The sequence below is a fragment of the Pinus tabuliformis genome, chromosome 7 (genome assembly GCF_031772625.1).
Source record: "Pinus tabuliformis cultivar Carrire ecotype Pingquan chromosome 7, CPIR1, whole genome shotgun sequence".
NCBI classification, from domain to species: domain Eukaryota; kingdom Viridiplantae; phylum Streptophyta; class Pinopsida; order Pinales; family Pinaceae; genus Pinus; species Pinus tabuliformis.
In genome coordinates, this window is record NC_142293.1 from 1,353,144,401 (window position 1) to 1,353,170,291 (window position 25,891).

The following is a 25,891-nucleotide window of genomic DNA, read 5'->3' on the forward strand; positions in this document are numbered from 1 at the left end:
TTTATCCTCATAGGAATTGTGTGAGGAAATAGGGGCTTGGAAGGTAGCATAAATTGGATAAGTCTTGGTTAGTTTGGGCTTGTGAGGCAAAGAGTTGATCATACTTGTGTAGGAATTGTTCTAGTGAGAGCAATATTTGTATTATCACTCAGATTTATGATTAATGCAATATATGGTTAGTGTTTTGAGCAGTGGCTTTCCCCAAAGAAAAATTGTGTTATGTGTCTTTTATTATCTTCCTCTTGTCGATTTTTGTTTTCATTGATCTATTGGTTTCCACTGTTTAAAGAGTAGAGTAGATTCTTGTCTTGTGTTTTAGTACATTACATGAGTTTTGAATCTACAGGAAAATCTACATGGTATCAGAGTTGAAGACATTATACTAGAGGGGATTTCAAAGTTTTGAGTTTGGGGTTACGGGGGAAATTTGAATTTGCAATACATACTTCAGGATCGATAAATGAATTTCTATGGTTTGAGGCTCGAGTATGCCTTGGAAGGAAGATTGAATTATATAGCCTAGAAGGATAGGATCGAGGCTGTGATGGAGGATAATGGGCTCAAGGAATTCATTGATCAAGACATTCCTAATCCAATAGCATCGGTTGCATAAAATTTGGGCAAATGGAAGAAGTGTGTGGCAAAGGTAAGGTGGATAATCCTTGAGGGAGTTTGAGACCACATTGTCTCAAGTCTCCATGGGAAGGAAACTCCATATGCTATGTGGAAAGCATTGATGGGCCTATTCTAGAATAATAGTTACCATAGGAAGTTGGAACTAAAAGAAAAACTTCAATAAATCATGATGGAGAAAGGCGAGACCATTCCAAAATACCTGACCAAGTTCACTCACTGTCATGATCATCTTGGAAGTTTTGGAATAACCATTGCCGAGGATAATATGGCGAGCCTAGCTCTCCTAGGCCTTCCCAAGAGTTGGAATAGCTATCAGGACTCTATCAATGGGAGGGGGAAGTTGCTAGATTGGGAATTATTGTGGTCGGATTTGATGTAGGAGGAGATCAGAAGGAACACCAGAGATGGTTCCTCATCAAATATTGATGATGAGGAAAATTGTGTGTTAGAAAGTAAGGCAAGGAAAGGGAAAGGGAAGGAATCCCATTCAAAATCAAATTCTTGTCATGGAGGCAAGAAGAAATACATGTCAAAATTTAATAACTTTCATTTTCATGAGTTGGGACATTTTGCTACAAATTGTCTGCTCAAGAAGTCCAAGAAGAAGTCCTAAGGAGGAGTGGCGGGTGAGGCTTTGGCCTCTCAATTTGAATTGAACTTTACTCTCATTGAATGCATGGTGTCATTAATGATGGGTAGTGTATGGTACCTTGAAGGTGGAGTTTCCTTCCACATGACTCGTGACAAGGAGTTGTTCAGTGACCTCGAGAAGAAGGATCTCTAGATGCATATCAAGATGGGTGATGACGAGAGGTATAGTTCTATTGGATTGGGCATAGTTACTTTTGAGAGGGAGTAGGGTACTCCTCTCACTTGAAGAGATGTTATGTATGTGCCTGTGTTGAATAATTTAGTATCGGTCACCATGTTGGAGGATAGAGGCTATGATGTGGTCTTTAGCAAAGGAAAGGCGTTCCTTCGACACATAGCCATGGGTTAGGTAGAGAATATAGGGATTCGAGTTAAGAAACTCTATAAGTTGGAGGGAGAGGATTGTGCTGCTTTGAGCACGAAAGAAAAGAAGTTGCAGAGCCTAGACATTGGCGGGTTATGGCATAGGTGATTGGGTAACTTGCATCATGGGGATTTGAAAATCATGCAACAGATCTCTACTTGTCTTCCGAAAGGTACGCTAGAGAAAGTTGATACTTGCAAGGGGTGTACTTTGGGAAAATACACCAAGGCTTCCTTTCATGATAGAGACAGTCGAGTAGAGGAGATTCTAGAGCAAGTCCATTCAGATTTATGTGGACCATTCTTGACAACCTCCACGACCAAACACAAGTATTAGGTTATATTTGTTGACGACTTTTCTTGTAAATGTTGTATTTTTCATGCAGAAGAAGGATCAAATTTTCACAAAGTTTTGGGAATTTAAAGCATTGGTCGAGAAAGAGTGTGGAAAGAAGGTTAAAGCTCTAAGGAGTGATAACGATAGTGAGTATGTCTCAAATGAATTTAAGAAATTTTGTGCAAAAACAAGGATTAAACGAGAGTTGACAACACCCCATAACCCACAGCAGAATGGGGTGGCTGAAAGGAATAACATAAGCATTGTACGGGAATCATGGGAGATGTTGAATGATCAGAGCCTGCCACTACACTTGTGGGATAAGGCATGCAACACATCTATTTATTTGCAGAATAGAAGCCCGAATGGGATACCTAGGATGAAAACACTAGAGGAGGATTTCTCCAGTAAGAGACCAAATGTTGGTCACTTTGGGATTTTTTGGTCATAGGTATATTGTCATGTGACCAAATATGCATGGAATAACCTTGAGCTAGTAAAAGAGTTGGGGATATTTTTGGGGTACACTGATACACCTCACAACTATTGGGTGTACTTGCTGATCAACAGGATGAAAGTGGTTCACAGGGATGTTAGATTCACTGAGGAGAAGTCCATGCGAGTTTCCCTTGAGAGGGAGCTTAAACTACATGTGGTTGAGGAGCCTCATATTGATGTGGAGCAGCCGCATGCAGAGGATCTGGGAGTGGAGACATCCACTCAGGAAAACTCTTCCAAAGATGGGAGAAAGTGCACCAGAGAGGCTGACAGGTTATTACTTATTGCACGAGAGAATGAGGGAGCACCCACATCTCAGCGTAGACAGAGGAGGTCACCTAAGAGGTACACTGGATACATGGATATTATCAGTGGATGTGTTGAGATAGAGACATCTTCCTTTGCAGAGGTAGTACAAAAACCGGTTTGGTTTGATGGCATGGTGGAGGAGTTTGACTGCATAGTTCATAAAATTGTTTGGGGTGTAGTCCCGAGACCGAAGGACAACTCAGTTGTGAGCTCCCAATGGCTTTAAAAGGTAAAGCAAGTTACATATAGTAGTATGGAGAAGCATAAGGTCATGTTTGTGGCTTGTGGCTTTTCATAGGTAGAGGGGATTGACTATGATGAGACCATTTCTCCTATTTCAAGGTACTCATCAATCAAAGCTATGTTGGAACTATCAACGGAGATGGGTTGGAAGATACATCATATGGATGTAAAGACAACCTTCCTTAATGGCATGATTGAGGAAGAGGTGTACATAGAGCAACCTGAAAGTTTTGTGACCTTCGATCATGAGTTGCATGTGTGTCAACTTAGGAGAGAGTTGTATGGACTAAATTAGGCACCCCATGTTTGGTACACCAAGATTGATAGCTGCTTCACTAGGTTGGGCTTCACCAAAAGTGAAGTGGATGCAAACCTTTGTCGCATAGTGGTGGAAGGTAAATTTTTTATCATTGTGTTATATGTTGATTATTTGATTTTGACAGGTGATGATCAATTGATCAAGTCTTGCAAGGAGCATCTTGCAAGAGATTTTTTGAGATGAAGGACATGGGGCTCATGCATTACTTCTAGGCATAGAAGTATGGCACGGTGATGGGGAATTGTTTGTGTCTCAGGGACAGTATGCCAACGAGATACTCAGAAAGTTCCACATGGAGAGAAGGAAACCCATGGAGACTCATCTGGCAGGTAACTGAAGGAAGGAGGATGCTACTTCAGGGGAAGTAGTGGAAGTTATTATTTACAGGGAGCTTGTGGGTTCACTCATGTATTTCATGAACACACGACCGGATATGTGTTATGTAGTTAACCATATTAGTCAAGCAATGGTTAGGCCTACTAAGATGTATTGGAAGGCGGCAAAGAATGTGTTGAGATACCTCAAGGGCACTACTCAGTATGGATTGTTGTATATACAAAAAAAGGGAGTGAAGCTTCAAGGTTTCACTGATACAAATTGGGCAGGAAGTCCATCCGAAAGGAAGAGCACATTATGAGGGATCTTTAGTATTGGGTCAACAACAATTTCTTGGTACAACATGAAATAAAGATCAGTTACACTCAATTTGGAAGACGCAGAGTACATGGCTGCAAGTTAGGCAACATGTGGGGCCATCTAGATGAGGATGATTAAGGTTGGTTTGTTTGGTTGGCAGATGGATCCAACTGTGATTTACTGTGATAATCAGAGTTGTATCAAACTCTTTGAAAATCCAGTTTTTCATGATTGGTCCAAGCCTATTGATATCTAATATCATCATCTTCAAGATTGTGTATTGAGGCGGATTATGTTATTGGAGTACATTCCCAAGGAGGATTAAGATGTTGACATTTTAACAAAGGCATTGTTAAGATGTAAATTTGAGTTTCACAGAGATAGGATCAAGGTATCTGATAATCCCTTTCTTGTTGAGAGGGAGTGTTGGGAAATGGCAATAAGAAATTCCAGTTTAATTTGTCCTTGAATTAAATTGTGAATTAAAATCGAATTCTATTCTCATAGAAACTTATAAATAGTTAATTAAGGTTAATTAACTTAATTAGCTTAGGAATTTCGAGTTGGAATTATTTTTGTAGTCATGTATATGTTCTCCCTAATTTTTAGGGGTTCAAGAAGAGTTTATTTGAATTGTAATTAGATAGCTCAATTTGACTAAGTTATAGACAGTTAAACTAGTTCTAACTATTTGTGGAACTAGTAGAGGTCTAGCAGTGAGATGGTGCACTGGTGCATCCTCAGTGCTACTCCAGCTAACTAAATATTTCCTCATGAGAAGGTCATGCATGTCAGTTCAAATAAAGACCCAATTGGGACTAGAGTGCAGGGATAGTGTAATATCAGTTGTATGATGATCCGAGTTTTGCAGGTCATGAATGAAATCAGAGAAGGACCTAGTTTTGGATTGCATAGTTATGGAGGAAGGATTTACCAATTAAATATGGGTTTATCCTTACAAAATTTGCTGATCCAGGTGGGTATTGCTGTCCACCCACCTATCCCACCTAGATCTCCTATTAATTTAATTTGTTTCCTTGTTTATTTCAACATTTACTATTTTTAGCAGTTTTTTGGGTCTTGAACTTCCGAAGTAGTTTTGACCCCCTAAATGACATTTTTTAAGATTCACAGTAGGCCCATAGGCATAGGAAAGGGCTTGTGGAAAAACTTGTAGTACTAAGAGAGACTTTTCCAACAAGGTATCCTATGCAACAAAGAAAGATAATATGACCAATTATGACCCCGAGAAGTTGGCTGCCCAACTAACCCCAACGGGGCCCACAAACTCTTGGTGTTTCATCTCCTAAGGATAGGTTTTTGGTTGTTTATGGTATTCTCATGTTTTACAATAATAAATAGGCCCGTGAGCCTCATTGTAACACAGTTCAGAGGCATGTAGCTGCCACATCACTTCTTAGAGATAAGCTAACATCGCCCAAGCTAGTCTTATTTTGGTTCTATTTGTAAGCATATTTCAGTATTTGATATTAATGAAATGAAGTGTTATTTCTGTTGCACCTTTGTGTTTATGGTTATTTCTATAATTTTTTGCGTTCTTGTTTAAATTTGGATCAATTGCACAAGAAAATAGGGGCTTGGTAGGTAGTAGAAATTGGCTAAGTATTGGTCAGTGCGGGCTTGTGAGGCAGAGAGTTGATCATACTTGTGTAGGAATTGTTCTAGTGAGAACAAGCTTTATATTATCACTCAGATTTTGGACTAATGCAATAGATAGTCGGGGTTTTGAGTAGTGAATTTCCCTAGAGAAAAATTCTATTATGTGTCTTTGATTATCTTCATCTTGTCGATTATTGTTTTCATAAATCTATTGGTTTTCATTGTTTAAAGAGTAGATTATATTCTTATCTTGTGTTTTATTACATTAGATGAGATGTGAATCTATAGGAAAATCTACACCAATTCAAATCAAACAACATCATAGCATGGAGAGTAGAGATATCCAATTCAAATCAAATAAATTTCAGTAAGATCTTATTGCTTACACTCTTATGTTCATCTCAAATTGATAAATATTTCATATATTTTCTTCATTATGTTTCGAATTGAAGATTTGTATGTTTTTATCATGGAAGATAATATTAGGTGAAGAAGAAGAAGAGATGGTTGTTGTAAATAAATGTTGGCCATTGTTGGTATATCTAACTAGTGGGAATGTGAGGAAGAAAATCCTCAAGTTGATAATAATGACGAGGCTAAGAAATCCAATGCTTCTTGATGGATCACCCAAATTTCCGGTCATATGAATGTTACCCTTTTCTTAATCATACTAAGGCATGGAAACTGTCTCTCCTTAACCCCATGTAAAATGTGAGGTTTCTGGTAAGGGTTAGTTCACTATTTTAGTTTTCATGGGATTCTTCTATATGGTATAATAGAAGGTTTGGAAAACTTGTGTAGTCATATTATTCCATTCTATACGTTATGTTTGAAATTTTTAAAATTACTATTTGTGTACTATGTTTTTTAGTGGGATTATTTTGTATGGGATGTTTCAAAAGTATGGTGAATTTTTGTGGTAAAATTATGTTGTTAGATACATTAGGTTAGATATTTTTAATTTCATTCGTCTGTCTATTTTGGAATATTTTTTTAGAATTTTAATTTAATTATCAATAATTATTGGGTGGATGGTAGAGATTTAACTTTCATGGAATATTCTAGAACACAAATGAAAGGTTGATGTTTATCACCAAAGTAGTTATGCTCTTTTTTTCCTTTCAATTAAATTTATTAAATTAAAAAAATGTCATATGAGCAAGTGTGAAATGAAGTCACTTATGAGTTTTTGGGCATGTGGTGTTGATAAGGCATGGTACTATGCCATGATATTGTAACAAATCCTATTTAGATATTATGAAGCTCCATAGTAAAATGGGGGTAAATATCCATACTTAAGTTCCATGTTTTTTAAAATTTATATTTGTGTAACTTATATATTAATTATTTTTATAACTAATAATAATAAAAATAATTTAAAATAAAGTTAATGTAGCTAATTTATATGATTTTTTAATCTCAACAACGTGACATGTTTTACCACAAAATATAGAAGGACTTAGAGAGGGAAGCTTAAAAGAAAAGACCTACACAAAGTGCTAACAATGGGTAGAAGTCTAGTGTCACCTCAGTCGAAACCCCCTTCTCTTTATGGAATTTCATAGATAGGAGCAGTCTTAGTAGGATGGAGATCACATAAAATAGATAAACAAGTTATAAAGCACAAAATACTCCAACTAGAGCTCTTTCAAGAGAGAGACTCAATTATTATTTAAGGCTCAAGACCCAGGATTTTGATTTTTTTCGATGGTTATAGGTATTCATAAGGTCAAAACTCAAGGGAAGGGGTTTCTTAAAATGATATTCAACTAATCCAAGGCTCATGAAACTCTTAAGAAATTTCTCAATTTGAGGAGAAAAGAGACTAGGGTTTCCCTCTTGGAGAAACACCTGGGGAAAGAGATTTTATGGATAAAATTTGAGTGGATTCCCACCAATCTTGGAGGTTAGGTAGCCTATACCCTAAGCTTGATGTTTAGGCTATCAATCACCAAAAATCCTCGCCCCTAAAATTTTGCGGCAAGCGCTATATTTTTTACCTAGTCTTAAAATGATCGATTTTAAGGAGAGAAAAATATGGAGAAAATTTAGGATTGATCAACAATGGCTTGAATTAGTTCCATTTCCCTTAGGCATATGGATTCAAATATGTGATAGAGAAGCCAAATTTGTTGCTAAGGAGGATGAAATTTGATTCCCTGGGAATCAAAATGCCAGCATTTCCCATTCAATGATAAATGGAGTTTGATGGAGAGTTATAAGGATTCCTCTACTAGGAAAATTCCTTGCATGTTATACAATTAGTAGCATATGAAATTCTCAACTAGATAGCCTTTAAATTTATTTTCAATAAATTAGGCCACAAGGAGCAATTCCATAAATTAAACAAAACTAAAATGATAACCTTCAACAATAGGCAGTTGCAAGATAACATGTAGTATTTCTATCCATAACCAAAGAAATATCTCTAAAGACAATCCAAAATGACTTCCAAACATCAAAATTCATTCAAAGAATCTCTAATAGATAAGAAGGAACAAGTGTGAGTTTCTCTCAAGAGGTCAAATTGTCCAAGAGATGATGTTGGGAGACTCAAATAAGGTCTCTCTTATTTATACATGTATTATGAGGTGAAATTTAGCCTAAAATCCCTTCTTAATTGTAAAATGATGAGAAAAACTAATTGACGTTACAAGCCAACCTCATTGCCGATGTAAAATCATGAGAATTAACCCACAAGAAGGCTAATATGTTGATTTAATTAATGTGTATGCCCTTTTAGGGCAAGAATTGGGCTCATCCAGTTCTAAGTTGAGTGTAGAGGAACATAAATCATGATCTAAGTGAGGGCCCCTTAATATCCATGTAGATCATCATGTGGACCCCAGTTTTTTGGTTATGGAAGAAAATGGGTCTCATGGGTCTCTTGTTAATAGAATAGAATGGTTATGCTCCAACATTGAGAGCTTAGAGAATGATGATATCCCTCCCATCTATCAAGGAGTGAGACAAACCTCAGTTGGGCCTCAGATTAGCTGCCAAAATCTGTACCCACTATTAAGCCAGCTAGGGGCACATTGGTCCATGTGCATCATCTCACGAATAATGTGGGGAAAAGCATATATTGTTGGGGTGTTGTAGGTGCCCATGGAATGGAGTGATTCTCTGCAAGTGATAGGAGTCCCATGGCTCTCAACGCTAGGGTGTCATAATTCTCCTCTAGTGGATATGGGCCCCCATTAAGTTTCCCAAAACAGGATGAAAACCATCTACCAATCACACACAATGTTGAGTGTTGCATCTTCACCATTAGGTACAATTTACCATTAGTGCATCTAAGTGAACCAAGCTTGTTAATGAAGGGAAAATTAACATTTCATGTGGCACTTATCTTGTAAATTTGGGGTTTTGATCAAGTAATAATGCCACCTCCATAGGTAGGAGTGGATAATACACAACCCTATTAGGTGTTCCTAGCTAATAAGGGGAAATACATGTCCCTGGTACATCTTTCAATTAATAGGTGGCATATGAATAATAATTGAATGGAGGGGGATAAGGGGGTCTTAGAGCCAAATCTCATGGGCTAATGGGTAGCAATAATGAGGAATTCCACATATTGGGTATATAGATGATAGGAGGGAGAAATAATGGTTACGAGTTACCCTAGCCTTCGTTTCTTTAGTTTCTTTTTTCTTTTTTTGGATTTTTAGTTGTATTAGTACTTGAAGCTCTAGGAAATGAGAGCATGCCATGTATGATATATTGCAGTTATTACCCCATTAAATGTGGGGAAGTTCATCACCCACCAGGGGTTGAGATGCTCATGGGTTCCTTTAATGATGTGATGGGGCAATCAATGGCCCTAAGAACCATGGTGATGGCTATAATGATAAGGGGAATAGCTCATGCTTGGATTTTTCCCATGTTCTGTTATTAATGTCCCAACTATATTTTTCATTTTATGATTTTCTTTTTCTTTTGTTTCTTTCTTGTTGCCATGATATTATCTTAATGTTCTTTTAGCTACAACAACCTTTGAGGAAACATTTCTAGTCCCAACCTAGATATGTGGACAAGGGGAAGGGTGTGCCGGTGTCTTGTAGACCTCAGGGAAATATTGAATAGGAATCATAATGTGTGTATGGAATTTATAAATATGGAATGGGAAAATGGGACCATGCTACGAAAATTGGGGTTTCCCAAGCGGTTCCCTTCCTTCTTCCAAGTCACTAAATAGACCATGCTAAAATTCCCAAATGAAAAACAAACAAAAACACCTGATTGCAGAATGAAAAACGTACCTTTTAGATCATATTTCCCACCATATAACATGTGCTCTTGCAGGTGAGGAAACATACAACTGATGCAAGTGGAAGAGTTAAAGTGGCACATCACATTGGCTATCAAGGGATACAAGTTGTTGGTTGAACGAAGGTGATTACACGAAATGTTCTCCTAAAGGTACCCACTTTTGGTGGGTAACATATGGCTACATTTGGGACACAATCTCACCATAGAACACATGATCCATGTACTCAAATGGGGATGTCATGAGAAATATAACACTCTCTTAGGATGTAAACCTGTATCACATCAAAATACAACTACTAGAAGCACGTGCACTAATCATACTTGTATATCCCATGATTTTCATGAATTAATAAATCCATACAAAAAAATAAATCTATTCTAAATGCAATTATAATATACCATGTAATCTACTCTAGCATGAGAACATAATATGATGTTGTTGGCTATGCAAACATAAAATGAAATGAACCTACACTACCATTCATGTTAACACATTATGCATGAGATAAATATATTCATACAACCAATGTAACAAACATATTATTAAATCAATATGACCTCTTGTTCACATGAGTTCTTGTGAGATACGTCATCAAAATATCACATCCTCCTTCACAAAATTAAGTCAACAAAATTCATGTGTGGGAGGTGGGAAAACAAGAAAACAAGTGTAATGAAGAATAATCATGGATGAGGAAGAAAAATATGAATTTTACCATTGAATCCTCTCTTATAACCAAAAAAATGGTGAACTAAACAATTAAAATCATGAATTATTTATGATGAGAAACCTCAAGCATATCATTCTCATCATTGTCCTTTGGAACATGATGGGAGAGATATGTTAAGGAAGATGAAGGATAGATAATATCATCATCATTGTCATATATTAGATCATTATCAAAATAATCACCAATATATCCTTTTCCTTCTTCTATATGTAGGAATTCAAAATGTGAACATGATACAGATACCAAGGAACCATTTCCTCAAGTCTCACATAACAACAAAAACGGGAGTCACCAGGGTGAATTAAAAATTCTTTGAGAGATGATTACTTCAGCCTACAAGAATTATCATTTAGTTTCAATGAAGAACAAGGGATTCATTCTTCCAATGGAGTCACAAAATGATGATTTATATTATCAATAGGGAAGAAGGTAAATATTTCATAAAGGCAGAAACACCTTCCTATGCAACGGTGCCAAAATGTTACCGTAAAATCTAAAAGGTCTTGGAGAGTGAAACCCTACAAGATAAGAGACAGGCAAAGTGCTAACAACGGTGTAGAGGCTCAATGCCACCTTAGTCAAAACCCCTTGCTCTTTATGGACTTTCACCAATGGGAGGAAATCTGATAGAAAGGATATCACTTAAAATAGATATGTAAGGTATAAGGGACAAAGTGATATATCTAGAGCTAATTCAAGAGAGAAACTCAATAATTATTCAAGGCTTTGAAGAAGAAAAATTCTCTCAATGAAAAGCCCTAGAAGAGAATGTTCAATATCCAGGGTTTTGAGCTTTTTCAATGGTGATAGGTATTCACAGGGTTAAGGTCCAAGGGAAAGGGTTTCTTACAACGATATTAAACTAATACAAGGCTCATGAAACCTCAAAAAAGTCCTCAAGTTGAGGGGAAAATAAACTAAGGCTCTTAGAGAAACACTTAGGGCAAGATGTTATGGATGAAATTGTAGTGGATTCCCACCAAACTTGGAGGTTAGTTTTCCTAGACTCTAAGGTTGATTTTTAGGCTCTCAAATCACTAAAAATTCTCCTTGCTAAAATTTTGATGAAAGCCCTAGATTTTCTCCCCAGTCTTACCAATTTTAAGGAGAAAAAATTATGGAGAAAATTTAATATTGAACGCAAATGACTTGAACTACTGCCTTGTCCTTTAGGCATATGGAGTCAAGGATATGATAGATAACCCAAATTTGTTTCTAAGGAGTATGAAATTTGATGCCCTAGGTATCAAAATTCCATCATTTACCCATTCAATGATAAACATAGGTTGATGGAGAGTTATAAGAATTCTTCTACTAGGAACATTCATTACATGTCATACAATGAGAAAGATGTGAAATTCTCAACTGGATATATTTTAATATTTATTTTCAACAAAATTAGGGTACAAACAAGCATAATCTAGAAGTAGCAATTCCATACATTAGACAAATTCAAAATGATAATATTCAATAATAGATACTTACAAGATAAATTATGGTATATACATTCTTTCACCAAAGAAATATCTCCAAATATAATCCAAAATAGCTCTAAAACATCAAAATGCATTCCAAGAATATCCAATAACTAAGAAGTAACAAGTGTGAGTTTCTCTCAAGAGGTTGGATTGTCCAAGAGATCATGATGGGAGACTCAAATGAGGATTCTATTATTTATAAATGTCTTATGAGGCCAAATTTAGCATAAAATCCTCTCTTAGCTATAAAATTATAGGAAAAACTAATTGAGGTTACAGGCCAACCTCATAGCTAATATAAAATCATGAGAACTAACCTACAAGAAGGCCAAAATGCTAATGTCACCAATGTGTAAGCCCTTTTAAGGTAAGTGTTGGGCTAATCCATTACCAAGTCGAGTGTAGAGGGCTCCATAAATAATGATTTAGGGTAGGGCTCCTCAATCTCCATGAAAATCATTGTGTGGACAATAATTTTGTGTTTGGGGCATAAAATGGGTCTCATGGGTCTACTTGTGATATATTCGGCTAGTATTTTTCAAATGTTGAGAGCTCAAAGAATGGTTTTAGCCCTCCCATGTCTCAAAGAGTGAGACAAAACTCATATGGACCTCAGATCAGCTGCTACAACCTGTATATATTTCTAAGCCAACTAGGGGCACACTGGTCCATGTGCATCATCTCATGAATAATGTGGGGTAAAGGACAAACTATTGGGGTGTTGTAGGTTCCCATGGAATGGAGAGATGAATTGAAAATGATAGGAGTTCCATGGCTCTCAACACATCACCTGTAGGGTGTCATAATACTTCTTTAGTGTATGTGGGCCCCTGTTTAGTTGTTGAGACCATGGTGAGAACCACCTGCCCATCACACACAATTTCTAGTGGTGTATCTTCACCATTAGGTCAAATTAATCATTAATGAATCTAAGTGAACCAAGATTGTTAATCAAGGGAAAAATGACACTACATATGAGGATTCTCTTCCAAATTTGGGGCTTTGATAATGTAATAGTGTTACCTCCCTAGGTAGGAGTCTCTAATAGACAACCCTAGGTGTTCCCAACTCCTAAGGTGAGAGATATGTCCCTGGTACATCCTTCAATTCATAGGTCGCATATGAATAATGATGCAACAAATGGGGATAAGTGGGTCTCAGATCCAAAATCCATGGGCCAAAGGGTAGCATAATGAGTAATTCCACATATGGGGTATATAGATGTGAGGAGGGAGAAATCATGGTTGCATGAGTTACCCTATCCTTTGTTTTCCAAACCTCTTTATTTTCCCTTTTATTTTTCTTGATTTTTATTTGTAGTATTGCTTGAATATCTAAGAAATGATAGCATTTTGTGTATGATATATAACAGTTATTACACCCTTAAAGGTGGGTTAGATCATTTGCCATCGGGGGTTGGGACGTGCATGGGTTCCTTTAGTGATGTGATGGGGAAATTAGTGGCCCTAGGAACCAATGTGATGATTATAATGATAAGGGGTAAATATCATTCTTGGCCTTTTCCCAGGTGTTATTATTAATGTCCTGACCATATTTTTCATTTTATGATTTTCTTTTTCTTTTGTTTCTTGTTTTTCACCATGATATGATTTTAACATTCTTTTAGTTGCATCAACCTCTAGGTAAATGTTTCTAGGCCTGACCCAGATATGTGGATAGGGGGAGGGAGTGTTCCAACGCCCTGTAGACCTGGAGAAGGGAAATAGTGAATAGGGCTCACAGTGTGTGGAGGGAAGTGATAAATATGGAAGGGGGAAATGGGACCATGAAACCAAAATCTAGGTTTCCTGAGTAGTGCCCTTCCTAAATACATAGGATAATAGGGGAGATCCCATGGGACTAGGATTGAATATTAACCCCCCATTTAAGGTGAGGGAAAAAAACCACGGACAAAGCCCTTCCTTCTTCCAAGTCACCTAATATTCCATGCCAAAAATCCCAAATGAAAGAAAAACATAAGTAGCCAATTGCACAATGAAAAACATACCTTTCAGATCAGATTTCCCACCTTCTAACATGTACTTTTGACAAATGGGAGAGGAAACATACAACTGATGTTGGTGTCAGAGATAAAATGGCACATCACATCACCTACTCAGTGGGTGTCAGGGGCTACTAGCTCCCAGTTATAAGAAGATGATTAGGAGAAATTCTCTCCTAGGGGTAATCACTTTTGGTGGGTAACAAGGTGTACAATGAAGTAAGTGTTTTGATGGTTATTATGGCTTGGTTCCTATCATCATTTATGAGCCATTTAATCTATATGGTTTTGATATGGAATCTTATGATAACTTTGGAAGGTCCTCGACAGAGACTTGATGTCTTAGTATGTAGAAGATGATTTATTGCCTCTTTATGTGCTTTCTTGATGAAGTAAGTGATTTATGTCTTCTTTCCTAAGTCTAACTTAGGAAAAGTACAATAATTAAAATAAATTAATTATTTTGAACCATTAAATCAATTTCTAAAGATAAATATTGAAATTATCTGAGTGACTTAGAAATTATCTCAACTATTGATCTCCTAGATTTTGTATAAGGGAGATCAGGGTTAGGGATTTAGGCTTTATGAGGATTTTAAAATAATCCTAAGAGAGAGGTGAAGGCACACAAATGGAGAAAGTGGTTTTTCTCTTTGAGAGGCTCAGCTAGACTATAACACAAAGGATGAAGAGTGTAGCTTGATTCGAGAGCATTTCAGAGAGGTTGAATTGATGGAGATTGTATGGTCGAATTTATGAAGCAAGAGGGAGATCAAATTGTTGGAGAAGTTGATTTTCTAGGGCCAAATTTCTTGAGGCACGGAGGTTGTTCAAAGGGAATGCGTAATGCCAAGTTTCTTGTGAGAGGTGGGCCGAAATTCTCCAAGCCGAATTTCTTCAAAGGCTAGTTTCTAGTGGGATAGAATTCCTAGGATGAATTCTTCCATTGGGGTCGATTTTTAGGTTCTAGTGAATACATATTTAATTACAATTTCTCTATGGGTTGAAACCCTAATTTTCTTGAGATTAATTAATGAATGAGAATTTTTGTGGGTGTCTATATGTTATAATATGTGGTTGATCTCTCTCTAATTTTATTTCCACTACATATAAATTTCTAAAATTCAGAATACTAATGATTTTATTATTCAATTATTAAAAATTTATTTGGATTGATGGGAATAAATAATTGTTACAAGAAATAAATCTAAGTTATTATTAGGAAATTTAACATGTTTTATTTAGAATGATTTTTAAGATTGTGATATATATATATATATATATATATATATATATATATATATATATATATATATATATATTTAATCTCCATATACAGATGATAAAAGTGGCCTTAAATCTCGAATGCCATTTAAAGTTTCTAATGAGATTATAGTAGAGATCTCACACAATTGTTTGTGCAAAAGCTACTTGAGGTTAAGTTTGTGGAACATGAGTATTGCAATATTATAATGGTTGTTGGAATATTGCAATGATGTTCATAATTGAAAGAGAATTGGAAATATTTTATTTTTCATTACAATAATGTGTCTATTAATGTTAATGCATAGTTGAGAAAGAAATTGAAATCAACACTATGAAATCAACACTAATATCTTGGATGTAGTGCTTAAACTGGTAATACATGATCATCTCAACCCTTGGTCAGTGCTTCTAGTAATAAATTCTAGTGAGCTTGTTGAATATGGAAAACTCCTAGTTTGGTCAGTAGATAATATATTGAAAGGATCTCAAAACTAGGTTCCTATGTTTGTGGATGCAACCGAAAACTCCAAGTGTGTTAAACTAATTTTTGAAACGTTACCACTTTGACCCATAAGCAAAAGGAGAAATATAAATCTTAGAAGCAACGAACATCAAAATTTTCAACTGCAAAGAGAATAGTTAGTATTCCATGTATATAGCTGGGTGGTTATAACAACATGATAATGGGAGCTATAGACCATTAAAGACATTTGGGTTTTGGCATTTATTCCATGTAGTTGGAATAATTCCTAATACTAACTTTAGAAATTATCTACCAAGTATTACTAATATGATCCATATCCAAGGACTTTCATTGTCCTAAAATTGTGTTGATCACAAATTCTAGGAATATTCTAGAATCTGACAGTCAAAAGAGAGGTCAAATAATTTACCTCTCTCCTGACTGGCAGATTCCAGAATATTTTTAGAATATACAATCAACATAAGGATTCACCTTTGAATGGATGGATTCTGCACTCGCGCTTATTAGGGTCGTGATGTCTTCCTTATCATTGCCACTATACCATATTAGTCATTGACTTATTGTTATCCATATAATATTTGTAAGAATTGAAACCCTTTGTTGACATTCATTTATTTCCATCCCAATGTAAATTATTCTACATGGAATCAAATAAATTTTTAACAATATGATAGTAAAAAACTTGTAGAATTAAAACTCCCATCAATATAAATTTTTTATCTTTAATCTTTAAAGATATGTAAATAGTACGAGACATCCAAAATCACGGAAAAGCAACAAGTACTAATAATATTTTTCATTATCTATTAAATATATTTTTTTATGTTTATGATGTTTTAATGTTTGAGTAGTATTTATTTCTACTCCAATAGTTTCGTAACCAAGAAGAAAAATTGACATGAGGAATGGCATATGAAAGCTAATCGATTCTACATTAGCATTACCCATATGAGGACACAAAATATTGAAGGATTGATTCACATTGAATAGTTAGCTTCCTTTAAGATTTGTTCCCATTGCATAAATGTAAGAGGGAAGAAAAATGAATGCCATTGACATGCATGTAGGAAGTAAAATGCAATAGATCCTAAAGATAAAATATGCACATGAAGTTTTTTGGTTATCCTACCTAGTTCAATTGTGCACACCCTAAATGTAACATACCCTAAACTTGAGTATTTGGGACAAGAATATTTGCATAATATTAACAAATAACAAACTAATCAATATTAGGCTGAGGGTGTAGGACTTAGAAGTATAAGAAGGACAAAAAATGATCAAACAATTTTTCACTTACAAAGAACTAAAGAAGGGTGTGTGTCATTGTTGTTGGGTGTGGAGCCTGATTATCTTCTTTATTCAGAGCTATCACCACATTACACCCCAATTCATAATGTGGCGGAAACACTGCCCATAAAACATATGCTGCAAGTGGGGTCCAGGGGGGGTGGTTGCGATCCTTGGGAGCCTCCCCCTGGTGGGGGATCGGGGGTAGCGCCCCCCGAAGCTAAAAAGAGATGTAAAATTGCCTTGTAAAATGTTTTAATTTCGTAGTTAATCTGGGTCGTTCATTAGGCGAAGATCTGACAGTAGAAGTTATGTTTAATTTAGGGTTTTTTCCCTAGAAGGCAACCCCTCACTATATATGAGGGAATTGTATTGTGCCTATGTAGATCTGTCTTCTAAGTGAGAAAGAGAGAGGAGATTGTGTGAGAGAGAAGAGGGAATTACAACGGATCTGTTGTAGTTTGTATCTCTTCAATTTGCTGGATAATATAAAAGGAAGGACTGGTTGTTTCCCGTGGACATAGCCCAAACTGGGTGAACCACGTATATATGTGTCTCTCTTGTTCTATCTGTTTTATGTGTTTATATTTCTACAATATATTTTATGTGTTCCATTGCTCTGTAATATATAATTTTATAACCATTTGTATCAGAGCGGAAGGTCTATTTGGCTGATAAAATTGTAGGAGAGAAGGGTTCCTAGTTCGAGTGGGAGAAATGGCAGAAGATGGTAGGTTTAGGGTCGAAAAATTTAACGGTCAAAACTACCAGCTATGGAAGATGCAGATGGAATATTATTTGTACCAGAAAGATCTATACCAACCATTGAGTATAAAGGCAAAGAAGTCGACGAGTATGACAAACACAGAATGGGATATTGTCGACAGAAAGGCACTTAAAACAATACGGCTATGCCTAGCGGCGTTGGTAGCCTTTAATATTTCAAAGGAAATGACAATAGAGGGTTTAATGTTGGCATTTGCCAAACTATATGAAAATCCCTCAGCCTCAAATAAGGTATTTCTTATGAAACGTTTATTTAATGTGAAGATGTCAGAACATGGATCTGTTGCTAATCACTTAAATGAATTTAATACAGTTACCAGTCAATTAAGTTCTATAGGGGTAACTTTTGATGATGAATTTAGGGCTCTATTATTTCTATGCTCATTTCCAGAAAGTTGGAATGGTTTAGTTATGGCCATTAATAACTCTGTCTCTGGATCTAGTACTTTAAAGTTTTATGATGTTGCCGATGCAATCCTTAGTGAGGAAATGCGACGGAAAAGCTCAAGTGAGACATCAAGTAATGCTTTGACTGTAGAGACTAGCGGAAGAAAAATGGAAAGAGGAAAGAGCCTAGGATATCACAGTAAGTCAAGGAAAGGTAGATCCAAGTCTAAATCAGGGATAGTGTGCTGGAAATGTGGGAAGAAAGGACACCTGCAGAAAGAGTGCAAGTTTCAGAAGGGGAAAGAAGGAGATGCGCTGCAAGAAAACAATCATTAACCGAATGTGACAGGTGATGTGTTGCAAGATTCTTTGATTCTCTCATTAGAAAATATTATTGATGCCTGGGTGGTACATTCAGGGGCCTCATTCCATACCACACTTGATAGGAAACATTTTCATGATTATGTACAAGGATATTTTGGACAGGTTAGATTGGGTGATGATAAACCCTGTAGAATCAATGGAATGGGTACAATTTTCATAAAACAGTAGAATGGAAATAAATGACTATTGAAGGAGGTAAGGCATGTTCCAGATCTAAAGAAAAATCTAATTTCAATAGGGCAGTTGGGAGGTGAAGGTTGTGTGACCAATTTTACAGATAAAACTTGGAAGGTCACTAAAGGATCCCTATTAATAGAAAAAGGAGAAAAGGTTGGTACTTTGTATTTATGCAATGGTTTTTCAAATTTTTTTAATTCTTTAACCTCTACAAAATAAGATACGGCATTGTGGCATCATAGGCTTGGGCACATGAGTGAGAAGGGGATGCATATTCTTCACTCAAGAAATTTGTTGCTAGGTTTGAAGCATGTTGATATAAAATTATGTGAGAATTGTGTTTATGGAAAACATAAGAGAGTCAGATTCCTCAGAGTTGGGAAAGAAAAGAAGAGCGAAAAATTAGAGCTTGTGCATATAGATGTATGGGGACCTACTCAACTATCATCTCTCGATGGCTCTCATTATTATGATACTTTTATTGATGATGCAAATAGAAAAACATGGATTTATTGTATTCTAAATAAATCTGATGTATTTGATACTTTCAAGAAATGGAAAGCTTTGGTTGAAAATGAGATAGGAAAAAGGTTGAAGTGTCTCAGATCAGAAAATGGAGGTGAATATTGTAGCAAAGATTTTGATAGGTATTGTTCAGAGAATGGAATTGGCGGAGAGAAGAAAGTTCCAGGAACACCACAAGGAAATGGTGTGTCAGAAAGGATGAACAAGACAATCATGGAGCATGGAAGGTGCATGAGATTTCATGCAGGATTGACTTTACAATTTTGGCCAAATGTTGTAGATACTGCTATTTATCTAATAAACAGAGGGCCTTCAAGTTCCTAGGATGGTGGTATTCCAGAGGAGGCATGGAAAGGTAAAAAGGTAAACTACTCATTTTTAAATACTTTTGGTTGTGAAGCCTTTGTCCACACTAATAAAGGAAATAGAAGAAAGCTTGAGGAAAAATCAAAGAAATGTACCTTTATTGGATATGGTGTTAATGATTTTGGTTATCGCATTTATGATTATGAAAAACACAAAATCATTAGAAGAAGAGATGTCATATTCAATGAAAATGTTTTGTATAAAGATTAGAATGCAGGAAAAGAAACAGGAAAAAGAAAATAAAGAATACACAGTCCTTGATGACATCATAGAAAAATCGAGGTGCCTGAAAATCATAATGATCAACAGCTAGAACAACAACAACAACAATAACCACAATAGCAACAAGCACCTCAAACACCTAAAAGTGGTGTTAGAAGATCTACCAGGATAATTAGACCCCCTGAACGATACTCTCCTTCATTATATTATGTATTATTGACTGATTCTGGTGAACCAAATGTTATGAAGAAGTAGTGCAAGTAGAAACCAGGAAGAAGTGGGAGCAAGCCATGAAAGAAGAGATGAACTCCTTAGCACATAGCGAGACTTGGGACTTAGTCAGGTTTCCTGCAGGTAAAACAACATTGTACGATAAATGGGTTTACAGGTTGAAGGAAGAAGATGGAGGTAGAAAAAGGTATAAAGCTAGACTTGTGGTGAAGGGGCTTGCACAGAAAAAGGGTATAGACTTTGATGAGATATTTTCTCCTTTTTTTAAAATTACTTCAATCAGAACTATTTTAAGTCTAGTAGTACCTGAAGATTTTCATCTTGAGCAGTTAGATGTAAAGACATCATTTCTCCATGGGGATTTGGAGGAAGAGATATATATGCAGCAACCAAAAGGATATGAGGTAAAAGGGAAGGAGAAGCTAGTTTGCAGGTTGAAGAAGAGCTTGTATGGCTTAAAACAGGCTCCAGGGCAATGGTATCTAAAATTTGACAGGTTTATGTCTGAACAAGGTTGTACTAGATGTCAATCTAATAATTGTGTTTATCTCAAAAGGAAAAATGATGGCAGTTATATTATATTGTTATTGTATGTAGATGACATGATTGTTGTAGGTTCTAACATGCAAGAAATAAATGTGCTCAAATTGGCGAATTCATTTGCAATGAAGAATTTGGGTGCCGCAAAACAAATCCTTGGTATGAGAATAACTAGGGATAGGAAGAATTGAAAATTAACATTGTCTTAGAGTGAGTACATAAAAGAGGTGTTGAAAAGATTTAATATGCAAAATGTAAAACCAGTTAGTATACCTTTGGCTAGCCATTTCAAACAAAGTATGGAAATGTATCCCAAAACTCAAGAAGAAATGGATTATATGTCTAAAGTTCCATATGCATCAGCAGTTGGAAGCTTAATGTATGCAATGGTCTGCATAAGGCATGATATTGCACATGCAATGGGAGTTGTAAGCAGGGACATGAACAATCCAAGAAAAGAACATTGGATGGAAGTGAAGTGGATTCTCAGGTATTTGAGAGGTACGACAAATGAAGCCTTATTCTTTGGTGGTTCAAACATTGCTCTACAGGGATATGTTGATGCAGATATGGAGGGTGATAGAGATAACATGAGGAGCACCACAGGGTATGTGTTTACTGTAGGTGGCACAGGTGTCAGTTGGGTCTCAAAACTGCAAAGTGTTGTTGGACTCTCAACAATGGAAGCAGAGTATGTTGCTGCTACAAAGGCTAGTAAAGAAATGATTCGGTTACAAAGGTTTCTGGATGAATTGGGTAAGAAGCAAGAGTTGGGAAGGTTATACAGTGACAGCCAGAGTGCCATACATCTTGAAAAGAACTCTGCATTTCATTCTAATACTAAACATATACAACTCAAGTACCATTTCATACGGACAACATTGGAAGATGGATAGTTGAAGGTGGAAAAGATACACAATAGCCAGAATCCTGCAGATATGTTAACAAAAGTTGTAACAAGGGAGAAACTAATATTCTGCTCAATTTCAATTGGTCTTCAAGTATGATGAATAATATGAGAAAGAGCCAGGTCCAAAGTGGAGTCATTGTCTAGCAAATGAAGCAGTGGTGGAGTTGCTATAATCAGTCTCCAAGTGGGAGATTGTTGGGTGTGGAGCCTGATTATCTTCTTTATTAAGAGGTATCACCACAATGGACCCTAGTTCGTAATGTTTAAACAACGTCACCCATAAAATATACACTGCAAGGGGGGTCTGGGGGGAGCGACTACGATCCTTGGGAGGGAGCCCCCCCCCCCCCCCCCCCCCCCCCCGCCCCAGCTGGGGATTGGGGGCAGTGCCCCCAAAGCTAAAAATAGTTGTAAAATTTCCTTGTAAAATGTTGTAATTTTGTAGTCAATCTGGGTGTTAATTAGGCGAAGATATGATGGTAGAAGTTACGTTTAATTTAGGGTTTTTTCCCTAGAAGGCAACCCCTCACTATATATGAGGGAATTGTATTGCGTCTATGTAGATCTGTATTCTAAGTGAGAAAGAGAGAGGAGATTGTGTGAGAGCAAAGAGGGAATTACAGTGGATCTACTATAGGTTGTATCTCTTCACTTTGCTGGATAATATAAAAGGAAGGATTGGCTGTTTCCCGTGAACGTAGCCCAAACTAGGTGAACCATGTATATATGTGTCTCTCCTGTTTTATGTGTATTCTGTGTTTATATTTATGCAATATATTTTATGTGTTTCATTGCTCTGCAATATATAATTTTCTAACAATTTCAAAGACAATAGAGCTAATAATGGTTGGAGAGAATGATAAACTATACATTAGAGATATAAAATGACAAAGGATTGGTGTACACATTATAGAGGGTTCAATGGGTTAGTGTATATGGTAGAGGATTGATAATGTATAAGGTGTCAAAGATGGTGCATCATATATAGTTATTTGGGTTACCCTATGGATTAAAATTTTAGAGGGTGTTTATTCCCAGATCATATTTGATTAAGACATGTAAAAATAAATAACTAAAATTAAAATGGGAATGTAGACACAGGAAAAAAATAAATAAAAAAGCAGTAAGATGGGGTTTCGTGAGAAAGAGACACATTTCTTGATAGGTATTTAATTTGTTGAGAGGAAGAAATGCAGTAAGAGGGAGTCTCATGAGAAAGAGACACATTTTTTGATAGGGATTTACTTTGTTCAGAGGAATAAGAAATGGATTTGATGTCACGATACTTACCTCGTTCTTTTTTCTTCAATCTGTGTTGAATATTATAGAAAGGTCCTAAAATAAAAGTTTAAATAATTATCGATAAGAATTGAAATTGGAAAACTAATGAAAAAATAAGGAGCATATCGGATTTGAAATTAAAAGAATCCTACCATTATAGAGATTTTTTATTCCAAATTCAAAAAAAGGGTAAATCAATATCATTGCAAAAGTAATAGTAAGTATAGGTCAAAATCCTTTTCACCTATGGGCCATCCTCCTTCTCTATCATGAAGACTCTTATGTGACTTATAGTAATTCCTAATTTTCATATAAGAAATGAAGGAAGTTATGGATGAGCTATTATGCATTTAGTTGGAATATAATAGTTGAGCTTTACACAATTATTATGGTCACCTATAATTATATAAGAGGCAATGTTTTCTCTAATGGGGATGCTTTAATTTAATAGACTTCCCATTTTGGGGATTTCTTGATCCCTATGTCCTTGCTTCATATTTTTTCATATCTATTTGTATTTGTTTGTTTCAGGCTATTAAAACCAACAATTAACATCAAAACCAACTGAATGTCTGATATCTGCAAAAACTTCCAATAGTGTGTGATATCTAGAGAGGTTTTTGAAAGAGCTCAATATGACATGATTTGTCTCACAGTATAACTGCAACATAGTGATAGTTGTTGCACTAAATACAATAAGAAAAGAAGGAACATTGCATTTTTGGAATGTCTACAAAATTTTAATAGAATGACTACAAGAGAAGCCCATAGAAAGGAAAGCCATTGTTCTATTTTTGATAAGTCACATGAGGTTCATTTAGTGGTGTGTGAAGGAGAAAAGCATTGAGAGAACAACACAAGAGAAATATCACCTAGCATAACAGTTGAGGAGTATTATTTCATAGATTAATCACAACCGCCAAATATTTAAGGTATTATTTTACATTAGAAATATTAGAAAAAAACATGAGTTCAAAAGTAAAGGGGGATTTTTTCATTTAAATTAAAAAGAATGTGGTCATATTTTAAATGTCCTTTTAGATATGTCAATGCCAAATAAGGAATATGCATTGGAGGGCCATTGGTAATTTAAATAATGGTTATCAAATTTTTTATTTTGAAGTTTCATCATAAGAAAATGTCATAATGTATTGGGTTTCTATTCAACAAAGCTTATGGAGAATAAGAGTTGTGGAAATTGGGTTGTTATTCAGCAATGTTTTTAGAAAATAAAAGTTGTGGTAATTATGTCTTTATTTTATCAAAAGGTTGTTATGAACAATTTAAAAGTAATGTATATTGAAATATATATTGAAAGTCGTGTTTATTAAATGAATGAAGAGAAAAAAGAAATTTAAGTTCAAGGTATAGATGTGCAAAGTTGAGATAATGTTTATTGTTGGTAAAGTTAAAAAAAATGTTGGATTAGTGGTCGTTACGTTTCTTCCATCTTTACATATTGTGAATGGTTATATGTCTTAGTTGGACTTTAAAAAAAGGTAAATGATAGTTTTATTTCAATAAAAGGAAGCATTTTGAATGATTTTTTTACTTGACTCAAAATGATGTAATCATGTGTATGTCCTACTGGGATGCATGTCCGGTTGTACCTAAAATCTCAAAACATTTTGTACCTTTAAAAGTCTAGGCATAGGTAAATTATTTTTCGAATTGGTGGTTTATTAGAATTTTCAAGTCAAGTTGCGCATGCAGTGATCATGTAGTGTGTGTCCTCTTATGCATAGAGAGGATGTGACATCATTTTGTGGAATTAACCACTATGGTAGATACAAGGGTGTTAGGTGTACTCATATGCTAGTTTGATGTGAGATCGAGAAATTGAGTCTTCGAATAAGGGCGGAAGTGATATGGATTAATATCATAAGGTTGAGACCAAGTTATAATGAAGAGAGATTTTATCATGTTAATGAATCATGTAGGTGAAAACAATTCCTAGAAAACTAGAAAATACAATGGATGTCACTCATGTAAAAAAAGGAAAAAGCAGACAACTCCATGTTAGAAGAAGATGACATAAAATAAGTTGATGACAATGATACTGATGCAATACCAAATATAAAAAAGAATAGTATGATGAAAGAACATGATCATAGGGAGAACTATGCAACAGAAAGGAGAATGATGAAAGAAGTTTATGATAGAGAGAATGACGCAGTATAGAATGGAAAGATGAAAGAAGATGATCCAACATAGAATGATGTAGTAGCAAAGAAAATGAAAAGATGAAAGAAGATGATGATAGAGAGAAATATGCAGTAGAGAATGGTCAGATGAAAGAAGATGATGGTAGATAGGGTGATTTAGTAGAAAATATAGTGTCAAGATGAAAGATGATGATGCCATAGAATGATGCAATAACATTGAAAAATGAATGATGAAGACACAAAGAAGAAATAAATACGGTGAACAGGAAAGGTGTTGGCAATGTGGCTAGTGTGTTGGCCTTGATGTCAACCTGGATGTTGACTTAGATACATGGGTGTCAACATTGTATTATATCATCATGTTTCAGTGTAGGATTGATGTGTCAACTTGTCCATGTTTGAGTGTAGGATTGATGTGCATGTTTGAGTGCAAGAATGATGGAATATGACTGTTATTGGTTAGAGAGGATTTGCAGGTGTGTTAATGGTTTCATATGAGTTACAAAAACTTATGGAAGGTTTGGATCAATTGCAGAAGATGAATAAGGGCTTGAAAAGTGATAAAGACCGTTGATTGATGAGGTGTACTAATTAAAAGAAGGTTTATTGGTGTATGCATATATTTTTTGAAGTACTTCAGATGCTATATATGTTTGCACGACTATTGTAGAAGATGAGGAAGAGTATTGGTAGCTTATTCATAGGTTGCATTTGAAGTAGATTGAAAAGTGTGAAATTTTTGAACCACGTGCTAATTTTGTGAGAGAAAGTCATGTAAATAT